Source organism: Bubalus kerabau, chromosome 18, assembly GCF_029407905.1.
Source record: "Bubalus kerabau isolate K-KA32 ecotype Philippines breed swamp buffalo chromosome 18, PCC_UOA_SB_1v2, whole genome shotgun sequence".
NCBI lineage: Eukaryota > Metazoa > Chordata > Mammalia > Artiodactyla > Bovidae > Bubalus > Bubalus kerabau.
In genome coordinates this window covers 60,827,430-60,843,346 of record NC_073641.1, presented here as the reverse complement: position 1 = coordinate 60,843,346, position 15,917 = coordinate 60,827,430, and the positions used below count along the sequence as shown (strand labels likewise).

At 48.5% G+C, this 15,917-nt stretch overlaps 1 protein-coding gene and 1 non-coding gene across 4 annotated transcripts in view; one reads left to right on the top strand and one right to left on the bottom strand.

The window, feature by feature from the left end:
• The window catches only part of TRIO (trio Rho guanine nucleotide exchange factor), a 363,130-nt gene that overhangs the window by 96,491 nt on the left and 250,722 nt on the right, over window positions 1-15,917 (top strand). The gene's annotated exons all lie outside the window — the stretch shown is intronic.
• TRNAC-ACA (transfer RNA cysteine (anticodon ACA)) lies at window positions 3,158-3,229 on the bottom strand. Its single transcript has one exon. It is a non-coding gene; the product is annotated as a tRNA-Cys (tRNA).

Here is a 15,917-nt window from a genome sequence, read left to right as displayed (position 1 = left end):
GACTGAGCGACTTTCACTTCACTCACTTCACAAGCTATAATACTTGGGCCACCTGATGCGAAGAACTGACTCATTGGAAAAGACCATGATGCTGGGAAAGATTGAAGGCAGGAGGAGAAGGGGACGACAGAGGAGATGGTTGGATGGCATTGCCAACTTGATGGACATGAGTTTGAGCAAGCTCCGGGAGTTGGTGATGGACAGGGAAGCCTGGCGTGCTGCTGTCTATGGGGTTGTAGAGTCGGAGATGACTGAGTGACTGAACTGAAGATGCAATATTTTGAGAAAGATCTTTGTTTGCTTTACACAGCAGTACAAATTATATATTATACATCATGTGCGTGTGTGCTCAGTTGCACCCAACTTTTTGTGACTCTATGGACTGTAGCCCACCAGGCTTCTCTGTCCATGGGATTCTCCAGGCAAGAATACTGGAGTGGGTTGCCATTTCCTTCTCCATAGGTTGGTTTTTATATTGTTGGACATAGGAAACTTTTCAATTCTAAAACTGATTTTTTTAAAGCATTCTTTGCGTTCTATTTCTTCATTTTAAATAACACGACTTGAAGAAGGCAAAGCAGTAACAGTTAAACATGTATTTGATCATTTTAGGTTATTTCTTCCCTTGGCCCAGACACGCTATAATTTTATTTGCTTCCACTTTAACACATTAGGATGTGCTAGTCATATTAGTAGTGAAGCCTCTTGATGCCAAGTGTGGGACAAATTATATTCCATGCAAGCTGGGAATATTTTTTGTAGCAGTGCAGTATATTGAGTGCTATAATTTTTATTAAAATATTAAATTGCATAATTAAAAGTAGACTATTTTATCCCAACATCCTTCGTAATAATAATAACACTAACCAACCAAAGCCCTTATGGTGCTTAGCATGTGCCAGGCATTGGCTTGAACTCTTGACTTGTATTAACTCTGATCCACATTACTGCACTGCAGGGGGCGATGTACTCTTTTACAGATGTGGTTACTGAAGATCAGAGGAGTTAAGTGACTTATCCAAAGCCACACAGTTCCTAAGTGACAAAGCCAGGCTTGGACTCCAAATGATGTTCTTAACCACAGTATTGTTCTCTTTGATGTTTTGATGTTTTCAGCTGACTGATGGAAAGTTCTTTTCTCCATTACATTAATATGTCCGTAACAATGAGAATATATCTATATATATAATAAAACACTAAATCTCTCTCCTCTCTCAAACTGTGTGTCTTTGTTAGATTGTGGGTTAACAAGGAACACATAGGAGACCAATCTGATGTAAATCTGAAGTCTGATCAATCTTTATGCTTGTAAATATGATTAAAATTGATACGGTTTTCCCTTTGGGGAAGCTTCAGAAGAAGAAAAGAAAGTGTTGTCTGCCGGGCAGAGAGGAGCTTCTGCTTCCGTAACCACTCTTTCACACAGATGAATAGTAGGAGGAAGCCCTCATAGCATGTGGGACCTTTTTATCTATTCCTTGATTGCCGTTCAGCAAACACTTAGGCTCCCACCATCCTCTGCCTTGTGGGAGAGGAAACCAGTCATGAGAAACACAGCCCACCCCCTGTGAACTCGCTGTCCACTCGGAAAGGTGAGTTACAGGTGGGCCTTGCGTCACCCTGCCCATGAGTCCCAGCTCAGGGGGCTTGCAGAACAGACACGCAGTGACAAGCCGGGCAGGTCCTCTCCCTCGGCCACACGGTCAAGTCCAGGACGTGGGGTGGGGAGGAGAATGGGTGGGGGTTGCTGAGTGAAAAGAGTGGGCACTCTGACCCCTGCTGTGGCTCTCACTCTCGGGTTTCTCCATTCCCTGCAGTGTTTGGGGTGTTGGCACCCCTGTTCCTGCCCTGGCCCCCATTCTCCTTGCCTCTTCATTCACATTTACCCTCATTCCTCAAGGTTCAGCCCACATCTTAGGAAAAAAAAGAGTTATTATTTTTTTAAGTTTAACTTTGGGGCTTCCGTGTTGGGTCCAGAGGTCAAGACTCTGGGCTTTCACTGCCAGGGGCCCAAGTTCAATTCCTGATCAGGGAACTAAGATCTTGCAAGCACTGCGCTGCCCGCCCCCAACCAAAAGAAATTAGGTTGGATTCGAGGCTATATTCCTCAATCCTAGTAAACTTCCCTCCACCCCCATTAAGTTGTGCTCAGCTTCCAGAGTCTGTGGATGGTTTTCCTTTATGTTGGTGGTGCTGATTAGTTTCCATGTACCTACCATAATGGACACTTTCATTATGAGAATCTCTTGAATTAGAAAATGATTTTACTTCAGCTAGAGATGCTAATGACAACACAGTCTTTTATAATGAATTGTAGTATCTAGGTTTAAAAAAATATTCAGCAGGTGGCTCTAAGCCAGATGCCTTCCCGCCCCGCTCCCCGCGCCCCTCCCCCCCACCCCAGCATTTGCTTTTCTTATACATTTATTAGGAAAACGTATGTCATGAAAATAATTAGGGGCATTAAAAGACCATATTGACTTTTGTGTGCTGGGAGGTTTTTCCCCCTTAATGGTGTACGTTCTTTATTAGTTTTTGTCTTGTATGATTAGTTTTCAGTTTAGGCCTGCTAGTAGCCTAGAGCCTCCGAATTCCTCAAATAGAAGATATTTCTTAAAAAAAAAAAAAAAAAAAAAGAAGAGGCCTTGTCTGAACTTCCATTTGCTGTTCCACGAGCTAGCTAGTATTCCATCACCACCGTATGCTGCAGGACCACAGCGGCAGAGCATGGCTCGTAGGAAAGAGTGGCTCAGGTCCTGCATGGGGCCTGCTCGGCTGCACGGCTCAGTCACTGCCTGTCAGAGGGGAGCTGACTTAGCGTTTTATGCTTCAGGTCCATTAGTTAAACTAACAACATCATGCAAAAATTTTGAGGCCTCTGGACAGAGCACTTTAACACAGGGCCTGATGTTTCTTTCATGTAAATAGATCCTAATGCCGTAAAATATATAACCTGTTTTTCATGACGATGATGATTTTTGCTTTTGAAAAGTTGCTCATTTGGGGAATGCATCCTGAAGAAAAGTGAAAGTGACGTCGCTCAGTCATGTCCGACTGTTTGCTACCCCATGGACTGTAGCCTACCAGGCTCCTACGTCCACGGGATTTTCCAGGCAAGAGTACTGGAGTGGGTTGCCATTTCCTTCTCCAGGGGATCTTCCCCAGCCAGGGATCGAACCCAGGTCTCCTGCATTGTAGGCAGACGCTTTACCATCTGAGCCACCAGGGAACTTGATGGCCTTTTTAATGTCCAGTGTTCAGGGTGGCAGTGTATAGGATTTCTGGCCAGCGGTTCAGATGGGTCCATTGTAAGTGGGGCAGTGCCTGTAGGAAAGGCCGAGCGTCATCTCTGAGATTGGAGAGAATGTGGGAATCCATGCTTTCTTTCAAGGCTCTCAGAGATGCTGCGTTTTCACAGTAGCACGCAGAATACTTAGAGCCAGCTTATGGCCAACTTTCCTGAACTGGTTATTCATATTCTAGAACATGTTTTCCTACAGACTTGATACTAGTGACTAGGCTTTCAGGCCAGCTGCTAGAAATCAGCCTGCCTTGTAACCTCCATCAGGACTGGGTCCGGCTCTTCTAAGTGCTTAGAGTCATCAGAGCTGGACGCACAGGAAGTATGAGGTCTGGGCGTGCACAGGAGTCAGCTTGAAGTTGAGTTGTTTTTTTTTTTCCAACTTGTTTATAAAGTATAATTTTACCAAATTACTGTTAAGTCATAATTAGTTTTAAGGGAAGGTTTCCTTACATCTGGAAAACAGATGCAAACCAGTAATTTTTCAGATCAAAACCATAAAAATTATAAGCATATTTGTCAGCTCATTCAGTCCTTCCATTAACTTTTGTGACGTCAGTAGGATTACCATTGGAATCCTTCAGTTATTTAGTCAGTTCAGAAACTGATATTTATCCAAAAGTCCTTTCTGTAAATCTTCTTGAAGAGAAAGAATTTTTGTGAGAAACTTGGTTGGTGCTGTGGCAATACTTTAAGATATTAACTAGAATTGTGACTGAGGACACTTTATCCAGACATACCAGAAATTTAGAAACTCCATATAATTTCTATATGAGTAACATTTACCATACTTATAACCTGAGACGCATTACTCACTTGACAATATGAAGTTGAGTATTTTAACATTGAATGCTGCATGTACAAAACTCCCTGTAGCAAACACTAAACTATTACTTGACATAAAGTTTGTGAAAAAGCACATCTTTTGGGTCAGTGATGAGACCATCTGTCCAACGTGTCTCTGATATTATCAACGTGTCTCTGATACTATTTCTGTGTAACTTTCACCATTCTTAACTTCTAACATCCACACCCTGTCCTGTGCTAGACCCGCTTGTCCATGGTGTTTAAATGTGGTTTTTGTGAGAGCTCGTTTGCACCTGTTGAAAACACTGGCATGATTTGTACATTGGTAAACCCCAGAAATCTGAGCCTTCTTTCACTGATGCTTCCTATTTCAGCTAGAACGTTCTTTCTGCATGTGCGTGATGGGATCTGTACAGTTTTCAAATGGTTCAGTCTTTCTCTGTGACAACGAAGTTTCTGATTCGGTGGGGGACACCCCCGCCTCCACTTCTGAATGAAGAAAAGAAGGGCTTAGATTATTTTTGAGGCAGCTGCTAACAGAAACCGTGTTTTCTTAAGAGCCGCGCGTGTCATCGTGTAATGATGATGTGTGTTGGCCCAAGCTGGGAACAGTCCTGCTGGAATGAATGGGCGATGCCTCGGCCTGGAGGAGCCGCCTGGTGTGACCCGACGGCCTTAGCAGCCGGCTGTTTGTGCGCCTAGAACCAATTGTAAGGCCGTCTCCGCCTGTGCACACACCGAGGCCGTTGAGGAGGATGAGTGTCAGAGGGTGTGGGGGGCGGGGTTGGGGTTGGGGGACCTGAGTGCTCCAGGATCCAGGATGACTACCAGCCTGTGGTTTCGCCAGTCACGGGTTAGACCTCTTAAAGCCCACTGTGCCAGATGACCCCCATTCTCATTAAATGATACAGGCTGTGGCATCAGCTCTTCTAAGTAAATATGCGCTGTGCTGTGCGCAGTTGCTTAGTCATGTCCCACTCTTTGCGGCCTCATGGACTGTAGCCCGCCAGGCTCCTCTGTCCCTGGGATTCTCCAGGCGAGAATACTGGAGTGGGTTGCCAGGCCCTCCTCCAGGGATCTTCCCAACCCAAGGATCGAACCCAGGTCTCCTGCACTGCAGGCGGATTCTTTACCATCTGAGCCACCAGGGAAGCCCTTAAGTGAATATATTTGGTGTCTATTCCACACAGAAGAAGATTGAAGCTGCGGAAGAATGGAATGTGAACACTGCTTGATCCTTCTGGAATGTAACTTGTAGTTAATAATGTAATGAGAAAAGCAGTCATTATCCTTGGTGTGTTTAAATACCTTGTAAATTTTTCTTTCCCTCCCACCTTCAAAAGTCTCTCTTATCTGATAAGCAGTTGTAAACACTGTTTCATTGTAGCCCTTGCAACAGTGTAAATCAGAGGGTGAAAGCTCAAAATAAACAGAATGCCTTTTTATAATAGAAAATAAAATGTTAATCACAGGATCAACAATACTAAAGCTATGTCATATCTCTCTGAAGTTTAAAACTTGATTTAGTAGATGTTAAAGTAGGTGGAAATTCTCCGGTTTAATATCATTCAGGACTGGGACGTACACGGGCTTGATTTCTTTGTCAGTATTTTAAAATAACAAGTCTGTCCGTAGAATCTCATTGCTGCCTTGACTGAGCTGTGGGGACCTGGGAAGGGACTAACTGGGATGGGCTGGGTTCGCCTCACTTGCCTCCACCTCTGGCTGGCTTCTCAGGTGGGTCCAAAGCCATCATTTCTCTTCTGGCTCTTAGGATGGAGATGCTCTGGGGGTTAAGGGCCTAGACCATCCTAACCCAACATATCTTTTCATCCAACTCCAAAGCCTTGTGTGTTCCCCAGTTCAACCCCGTCCTGCCCCCTCCCCCAACCATTTCTGCAGAGCAGCCAAAGGGAGGCGTTGTTGTTGAGTAAGTCATGTCCAACTCTCTAACTCCATGGACTGTAGTCCCCCAGGCTCCTCTGTCCTTGAGATTTCCCAGGCGAGAATACTGGAGTGGGTTGTGTTTCCTTCTGCAGGGGATCTTCCTGACCCAGTGATCAAACTGCATCTCTTGCATCGGCAGGTGGATTCTTAAAGCTGTTGGTTTCTTCTTGCAGCTCTTCTTTCTCCAGCGCCCCCTCCACTCACCCATCCTCTCCCCTCCCCTTCATGTGGCGGCTGGGGACAGGGGAGGAAAAGGGTGACCATCTATTGTAGCCCCCAGCCTCCGCAGCATGCTCCTAAGTGCTGGTGAGGCAGACTCCAGTGACCTTTTCCAGCTCCCCTCCAGAATCCACCCTGGAGGTGCAGCCCCGTCCATCACCCCTGCTGAGCCTCCCGCTCTGTTCCTGGGCTGGCCGGCTGGCCTCCTGACCTCTCCTTGGTCCCTCTGCCCACACCAGCAGGATGTGTGTCCACCCAAAGTGGAAGGAGTCAGCCTCAGCGTCTGCAGCCCTCTCTCCTTCCCTCACCTCAGCCTGCGGAGCAGGGGCGCTATGCCAGGAAACGCCGCCGAGATGGGACTGGCATGCGAGTGCGCGGGCGTTCTCCCTCTGCCCTGGCTGCAGCCTGAGCCAGGTCCGCACAGCACCAGAGCGAGTGCCCTGGCACTGTCACAGCTGGGGAGTTGCACTTTGCTGCCATAATTCCTTGTTTTATGTATGGGTACAAACCTCAGAATTCTAGGGAAGCTCAGTCTGAATTACGGAAAAATGCAATAGTGTACAGTTTATTTACAGCTGTCGTGATACACAACTTTACATGAACAGTTTTGTTAACTCAGGAATCCTATTAGGGTGAAAAAAACGTCTTTTAAGGAATTCGTTCTTATAGTTTAACTCAAATTGAAGTCACACTGAAGAAATTCATAATCATTTGAACCTTGTTTTGGAAAATGCACAGAATTTTGTGGTCGGTTTCTCATAGTACTCACATATGCAGTGTAGATTTGTAGTGTAAGAATTTTTGTTGTAGAAATTAAAATGCGCCTTGATTTTGTTTCAAGATTTCACAGTCCATGCTGAGAGAGCAGAGTTCAGGAGTTAGACTCTGTGGACTTAGACATCTTAGTAAAAAAGAGACAGCTTGCTGCCTTTTTGCCTTGCTTGGTTTTGACTTTTGAGTGTGGGAAATTTAAGTGTATCAGAAAATCATGGGGTTAGTTGATAACACACCAGAAGGAGTCATGCATGTGTTATATACCTCTTTTAATTAGAAAGACAGAGAATGGTCATCCTTAGGCTTATGTAGCTGAAATCTTGTATCATGCCCTTTTGTAGTATTCTTGCTGGGAAATCCCATGGACAGAGGAGCCTGGCAGGCTACAGTCCACGGGGTCGCAAAAGAGCTGGGCACGACTCAGCGACTAAACAGCAACAACCCCTTTTGTTAAGGCAGCTGCCGTTGAAGAGTGTTGAATGCGTGTTAGCAGCGCTGACTGCCACTTCAAAGCGATATTGAGTGGATTGGGAAAGTGAAAAGCATTGATTTGAACCATTCATTACTTTGATGGTTAATTGTATGTAAGTGGGTGGATTGAATACATAGGGAGCTTGTTGGAGCCAGGGCTCCAGGCTGTGTCCTTGGACCCCCTGATGTGCTGTGGGGGTGGGTGAGACAGGAGCCCTAGGTCCTCCCTGAACCTCCGCCCCCTGAGTGTGCTCTCTCCCACTGTTCTGAGCCCCCTGAAAATTCTGGGTTCCTGGCACAGACGGGGCACTGCCCTCAACACCGGTGAGCCAAGACACAGCGCTCTCAGGTGGGGAATAGACAGGGTGGCTTGACCTGTGTGTTGTTTCTCAGAAGCAGACGCCTGGCTTCCCTGTTGATGAAAGCCATGAAAATGTGTACAGTAGCCTTGCTGGTAAAGCAGATTGGAAGCGGAGAGGTCGGACGGTATTTGTGATTTATTGATGTCGGAGTTCTAGAGCCTTCCTAAACACTGGGTGAGAGATGCTGTTAACTCTGAAGCTCATGACACGGTCAGACGCTGGCTAGGGCCTTCTTGTTTCCTGCACCCATCACTCTGGGCCAAGATCAGTTTACAAAGGGAGGGGGTGAGGCAGGCACCCCCTCATTACTTGGGCTTCAAAAACAGCTGAACTTTCTGGGCTTTAGAGGAGGGAGTTACTGAGGGGCATGTGTCCCATGGATCAGGCTTCCTTTGTCCCTTCATATAAGTTTAATTTGCATGTGTCGAGGTCAAGCCGCCAGACAGACCCCTCAGCACAGATACTTTGTCACTGGGACCAGAGGGTGAGGTTAGTGCGATCTTAAAGGGCAAGTGCGTTTGCTCACAGGACACGTTTTGGAGCAGGGTTCTTGGTAATAACGTCATTCTGGGCCTGCCCGTTCAATAGAATTGTTTTAAACTGAGCAGAGCCATTTTGGACCGGGTGACAACCCGCCTGGGGGCCCTTTTGGAGGACCCAGAGCAGCTCCATCTGATGGTGGGGAGGACGTGGAAACCAGGTATAAATCTGCAAACACACCACATCGTCGGGGATGGAGAGCTGAAGGCGATCGGGAATAACGAAAATTCTGCCGATTTCTTAACTAGTACATTAAAAAAAAATTTTATTTTTCCCCTTTTCCAGTTTTCAGAACTACCCTGTTAAAAAAGAAGTGCGCTCGAGAAAGCACAGGGAAAGGATGAATATCAATTTGTTGGTGAACCAGCTGCTCGATCTTATCATCGTGGGGGCATGTTTTATTTTTGACGCAAAGGAGAAAGGAGGGAGGTTCGGCCCCCAGAGCTGCAGCCTCCGCCAGCCCAGCTCTGCGCGCTGCTCACGCAGCTCTCCTCTGCACAAAGGGGATGATGTAATCTTTTTCAGCGCCGGCCACGTGGCCAGCGTGCATGCCGTCACTGTCTTCACGCGGGTACCTCTGCGCTGCCCGGACCCGCCGCCTTTGGAAGCAAACGGCATTCCTCTTGCCAAGGCGGGTCTTCACCTGCGTACACACGCGTGTGCCCTCGCACTCCTGGGTCACCTGGGTGACTTTTTTTCTTGCAGAAAAATGACCCAGGCAGGCATGTTGTAGAAAGCCATGCAGGCAGTGTGTGCACACATTTAAACTTGGGGGAGGGGACTCCGTTGCCATGAGCAACCACTAGCCTATTTATTAGGGGGGTGCAGTGCTCAAAGCTGCCCCGCCTCACACTGCTTTCCCGCAGCGCACCGGAGCCTGGGGAGAACAGGAAGGCGGTACCCCGGGCAGCTGCCCCTACGGAGGCGCAGCCTTTCCGGCTGAACGCGTCCTCCCACGTGTGCTGCCTCTCCGCGGTCCTTCCTCCGCGGCCGTCACTCTGTCCTGTTGATGGAGGGCCTTGACTGCGGCCATGGACTGCGCCCTTGTTTGTTCAGCCCGGGGTTAAGCGCTTTTCCTGCCCTGGCTTGTTAGGTTCTGCCAAGAGCTTCTGAAACGCACGTTTACAGGGGAAGACTGTAGCTGAGGGCAGGAGAGGCGGGGGGTGGAGAGGGAGAAGAGGGGCCATGTTGCATTTCATCCCTGCTTATTTTTCTGCCCCGAAAGAAAGGATGAGATTTGGAGCCTTCCTTCTTCCCGTGCCTCCCCGGGGGTTCTCTTCCCTGTTGTTAGGAGTCCCTGGCTTAGTGACACCAAGACAGCTTTGCTCCTTCAGAACTGGCGTTCTGGGTGAGGTGATTTTGGCGGGTGGGTGCAGCCACCTGAAATATTGGAAGAGACTCTCATGCTGGGCAAGATTGTTGGTGGGAAGAGAAGGGGGCAACAGAGAATGAGATGCTTGGATAGTATCACTGACTCAGTGCACATGAATTTGAGCAAACTCTGAGAGTCAGTGGAGGACAGGGGAGCCTGGAGTGCTGCAGTCCGTGGGGTCGCAGAGAATCAGACCCAGCTTAGCGACAACAACAACCTGAAATTCTTAAGGGATTATAAGATTTCCTTGGTTTGGGAGAGCCCCACGCCTCTGGGAACCTTACTGTGGAAGCTGCATCAGCACTCGTTTTGATCAGCATTTCTGGGCTGCTCGCAAAGTAACAGAGCCCCTTAATCCTCGAGTCTGCAGGTGCCTGGTCTGGAGAATCTGCAGCCTGAGTACATGGAACTGGAGAGGAGCGCCTGCCAGCCAGCCCGCCTGGCACACATGCCTTTTGCTGCAACAGCCTGGCTTGCTTTCCTCCCCTGGCGGTGCAGGCTCAGTTGTGGGGAGCCATGAGCAGGGGTATCCTGCCTCTTTATTTACTGAGCTGATCTTTGAAGAGCACCGCTGCAGGCAGCTTTTGCTGCTTTCCACGCTCCGCCTCACCAAATCCCCGCAGTGTCCCTGGGAGGTGGGGACTGCAGCGGATTCCGGGGGGTGGCCTGGAGTCCATCTGCAGAGGGGTGGGGATGGCCTAATCTGTGGACAAAGTGGGTGCCGATAGAAGCCCTGGGATCAGGGAGTGATGATTCCAGAAAAGACCATTTTCCTTTCTTCTCTAAAATCAGAAGGGAGGGCCGTTAGCAGTGAAGGCGTTCAGGTGTAAAAGGGAAGCAGAGCAACCTTGTATCTTAAAACCGTGCTCTTCTTGGCGAAACACCAGGTGATTCCCAGGTGAAAGGGTGAGCCGAGGTCGAGGATTTGAGACCACGGTGGGGAGACACCAGCCATGGTAGCTCAGGCGTCCCGGTGGCTGGCAGCCCCTCGTCCCTGTCTGTCCACCTGGTAGATGGTTTCATGTACAGGGGGTCATCAGCCTGTAGGATGACAGTAAATAAAGCCTAAGAAGCACATACTTCCCAAGGGGCTAGCCTTTAAAAGATGTTCTCCCTAAGCTGCATGTCTTCAGCCTGAATCAGATCCTGTAGAATAAGACACTGAAACAAAATTACCAGTTTGGCTTTGTTTGCACTTATTTACAAGAGGGAAAGGTCACCTTCTCACTGTATACTCAGTAGTGTCTCGTTCCGGATTTCGTCTCATTAAAAAAGGAAGCGTCTTTTGTGCAAGGCTCAGTGGGCTGGGGCTCTCCCAGCTCGTCTGTGGATAGATCTGGTTGCTCTTCACTCCCGCTGTTCTGCCTCCTGCCCTTCCTTGCCCTCCGGCCTGACTTCCATCCCTCAGGTCTGCCTTCCCCTCTTTGACATAAAACATATGTGCCGCTCTGCCCCCGCTGGGAGCCTGGCCAGCACAGGGTGCTGGAGCAGCAGGCGAGCTGACCTCACTCGGTCAGGTGGCCCCACCTGCGTCACTGAGGGAGCCACATCTCTTCTCAATGTGGGGGCCTGTTCCAAGGGGCACCCGTGCTCTCTGTTGCCAGCTCCGATAGCAGGGATCAAAGATGACCCAAGAGCCCAGGCAGTGATCAAGCCATCTCTTGAACGTTCCTTTAAGACTGACCTTTCCAGGCCTGGAGTACTCCCCTTAGACCAAAACCTGCATACAAACCCTGCATGGGATTTTCTTTGGTCTGTGGCTCCTGCAGCCCTGCCAGGGGAGCATGGGGACGGGGTATGCAGCCATTCCTGCTTATGCCAAGCTTGTAGGGAGGGAGGAGGTGCCGTGGAGGGTGGCCATACCCTGGGCAGACTCCTGGCAGGACTGGCCTGCACAGTCAGGGCTCCTGGACTTGGCCATACACACCATCACCATTTATGCCCACTGGGGGAGCCTGGCCCAAAGTTCCAAGTCGCCTGTTGATGTGTTTGCTCAAGGACGCACCCTCCGCATCAGCAAGCTGTTTGGTTAGTGGTGCGGGTTATCCCGGTCAGTCCACTACTTGTCCAGCCGTAGTTAAGAGGAACTTGGCTGAAGGAAAGGAAGTGCTGATTCCAGGGGAGATGGGAGCTCTGTTCTGTGTTCACCTTAGGGAGGGTGTGCATTGAGCACCCCTGAGTGTGGAAGAAAAGAGCAAAAGCTTTGGAAAGATATTTATTAATAGCTTATTATTTTCAAATATCTATTTGGGGGTATATAAGAGACTACTTATATATGGTAACAACAAATTTAGTGTGTTGAAAACCAGAGACATTACTCTGCCAACAAAGGTCCGTGTAGTCAAGACTGTGGTTTTCCTTATGGTCATGTTCGGTTGTGAGAGCTGGACCATAAAGAAAGCAGAACGCCAAAGAATTGATGCCTTCAAACTGTGGTGCTAGAGAAGACTCCTGAAAGTCCCTTGGACAACAAGGAGATCAAACCAGTCAGTCTTAAGGGAGATCAACCCTGAATATTCACTGGAAGGACTGATGCTGAAGCTGAAGCTTCTGTATTTTGGTCATCTGATGCGAACAGACGACTCATTGGAAAAGTCCCTGAGGCTGGGAATGATTGTGGCAGAAAGAGAAGAGGGCATCGGAGGATGAGATCATTGGGTGGCATCACTGATGCGGGCAAACTCCAGGAGATTGTGAAGGACAGAGAGGGGGCGACGTGCTGCAGTCCCTGGGGTCGCAAAGAGCTGGACACGACTGGGCAACTGAACAACATCAAAGAGATTACTGGTACAACAACACATTTATAACTGGGGAAAGGTAGTAAAGTTCTTTGGTGATGGAATTCTTGAGCAAAAGCCTTTGAAGAACATTGCTTTAGGGCAGCGGGTCTCCTAGTACACTTCCAGGCTCCCAGGAACTTGTCAGGAGATCTGTGAGGTAAAGCTGTTTGCATAGCAAAGTCTGAGCTGTTCCTAACTCATTCTTTCCAAAGCATATAGTGAGGTCTCCCAGGGTCTGCCTGGCAAGTAACATCACAACAGATTAAAGACAGTCAGTTGTGAGATAGTCTACCAAGCCAGACGTTAAAGTCAGCCTCTAAAGTGTAGAACAACGCCAGCCTTCTTTTTTTTGTATATTTTGGAAGTACAGATTTTCAGGTGGAAAGTCTTCCTTATTTAATAAGTAATAGATGTATTATCTTTAAAAATATTCTTGGTTTTAGGTTTTAATATGAGTATCCATATTAGATACCTAGATATTATGTGGCTGGACTTGATGGCAAGCAGAAACTACGTAAACCAAAGCTTTTTCGGATCCTCAGTGCTTTTTCTGAATTGGAAGGATAATTGCTTTACAGTGTTGTGTTGGTTTCTGCCGAACAAAGACAAACATCAGGCATCAGTGTGTGTGTGTGTGTAGTAGTGTTGCAGTGTTAATCGCTCAGTTGTGTCCGACTCTTTGCAACCCCAGACAGTAGCTGCCAGGCTCCTTTGTCCATGGGATTCTCCAGGCAAGAATACTGAAGCTGGTTGTCATTTCCTTCTCCAAAGGATCAAACCTGGGTCTCCTGCGTTACAGGCAGATTTCTTTACCGTCTGAGCTACAGGGAAGCTCATGCATGCATGCGTGTGTGTGTGTTTGGAGGTGTGTGTGTGTTGGGGGGGGTGTGTGTGTCTCTTGTCTCTTGAGCCTCCCTTCCACCCCTCTCTGTGGTTTTTACTGATGTAAAGGGGTCTTGCCACCAAACCTTTGAGGACTGCTTGCTGTGACCGAGGTCTGGTGGGCGGGTCTGGGCCTTGCAGTCCAGCAGAATGCCCAGGACAGCAGGCGGGGGAGGCCAGGAAGGCGGGGGCCCCTTTGTGCCTCTTCCTGGCGCATCCTCCCTGGGGGAGGCGTGGTGGGCTGCTTCTGGCCTTCTCCCCCTGCCATCCCCCATTTCTGCTCCAGCCCACACCAGTGGCATGATTGGACTTTCATGTATTAAATAGGCTTTTTTGGGAACCCCTGAGACCCTAAGACCACCCTATAGCCCTGTTTCTTTGAGAAGCTCCACTCCTGAAATCCAGCAACGGCAGCCTTGCTGACTGAGTGTTGGAACACCCTGGCCGTCAGGCAGTTAGAGACCGAGTTCGTGTGCAGGTCTCCACAGCAGTTCCTTTTTGGCAAATCCTCTTAAGGAATCTTAAATAGGAGGAACTATGAGGGGAATTCGGTTGAGATAGAAATAGAAAAGGAAACATCTGGAATATCCTGTTCTTGCGGGCTCAAACTTTCCGGACAAAATGTGAAACCCTGGACTACTGTTCTGTTAGCCCAGAGAGATCGGAACCTAAAAATAATTTCAGGCCAATCTCTTGTCCAGTAGCACGCTTGTTTTTGTTTCCTAGTTCAAGTCATTTTGGAGAAAGGTACCAAACGGTTGTCTGTTTAACAAAAACACGCAGGCTCATCTGACAGTGCCCGCTTCAGTGAGGGTGTACAGTCCAGCCATTTGGGAACACGTTTGGCATCACCGTGTAACCTCTCACCCCAGCAGTTCCTCCCCTAGCCTGCCCCTCGGCCCAGAGATGCTCTGGAAGTGTGTTCTGGGAGACACGTGGAAATGGCTGTTCAGGCAGCATCATTTATAAGAGCAAAATGGGAAGACAGGGCAAGTTCCATGAACCCGAGTCACAGAGTGGAGCATTAAACAGAGCTCAGCGAGCACATGGACACAGACGAACCATCCAGACTGGATCAAGTTGCAGAGAATGCGTGTAGTATGATTGCATTCCCATGAAGCCCAGAGACAGGCCAACAGAGCGATACGTCACGCAGCAGTAGATTCAGAAACGGCGAAACTAAAGAAAAGCTGCTGCTGCTAAGTCATGTCAGTCATGTCCGACTCTGTGTGACCCCATAGACGGCAGCCCACCAGGCTCCAGTCCCTGGGATTCTCCAGGCAAGAACACTGGAGTGGGTTGCCATTTCCTTCTCCAATGCATGAAAGTGAAAAGTGAAAGTGAAGTCGCTCAGTCGTGTCAGACTCTTCGCAACCCCATGGACTGTAGCCTACCAGGCTCCTCTGTCCATAGGATTTCCCAGGCAAGAGTACTGGAGTGGGTTGCCATTGCTTTCTCCAAAGAAAAGCTAGGGAATGGTTATCCTGAGAGCCAGCATAGTGGTATGTCTGGAGACAGGAGGTGGGCACCGTCAGACCAGGGCATGGGGGAAGCCTCCAAGGAATTGGTGGTTTCTGGTTCCTAAACGGGATGCTAATTTCAAACACACACCAGTAACACACATACACATCTTCATACAGACCAGCTGGGTGGACATCCTCTTCTGAGTCTGGGGCCTATTTTTGCCTGGGCTTTCATTTTAGTAGTTGAAAGAATTAGAAAAATTGATTTAAAACCTTTTTTGTCTTACCATACAGTGAATAATTGAATATTTAAAGCCATCAGGGCTCTTAGAAGTTATTTCCTATAATAGCACCCACCCCTCCTCCTGTTTTGAGGTTTCTAGGTGGAGAATTGGCTGATGTCATACTGTGAGCTTTCACAGAACCATCTGGGCTTGCTTTCCGCAAGGAACAAAGAAGGGAAACTTAGTGTGGCTTTTTCATCACTTTAAAAACTTATTTTCGAATGAGTTTGCCTTTAACAAGTGGGCAGGAGGAGAAGGGCATGACAGAGGACGAGATGGTTGGGTGGCATCACTGACTCGGTGGACATGAGTTTGAGCGAGCTCCGGGAGATGGTGACGGACATGGAAGCCTGATGTGCTGCAGTCCATGGGGTTGCAGAGTTGGACATGACTGAGCGACTGGACAGCCTGGGACAGTGTACACACGAAGGCCAGCAATTTGGGTGCTGTTCATCGCCGGGACTTACCACGTGTCTAGGGAAGAGTCCTGTTTGTTCCTGTTCATCTATTAAAATGAGAGATGACTGGATTAAAATGAGAGACGGAAGGTGGAAGATGAGGACACAAAGCACTCTATCTGCCTTCTGGCCTTGGGGTAGCTTCGCAGGGGGTAGGGAGGGACCTCCTCCTCTTGGTTTCAGGCTTTCCTGGGGGGGCAGGACTTGTGCAGGTGGGGGCCACAGACATGGGAGCCAGGTGCCCTCTTCCTTGTGGC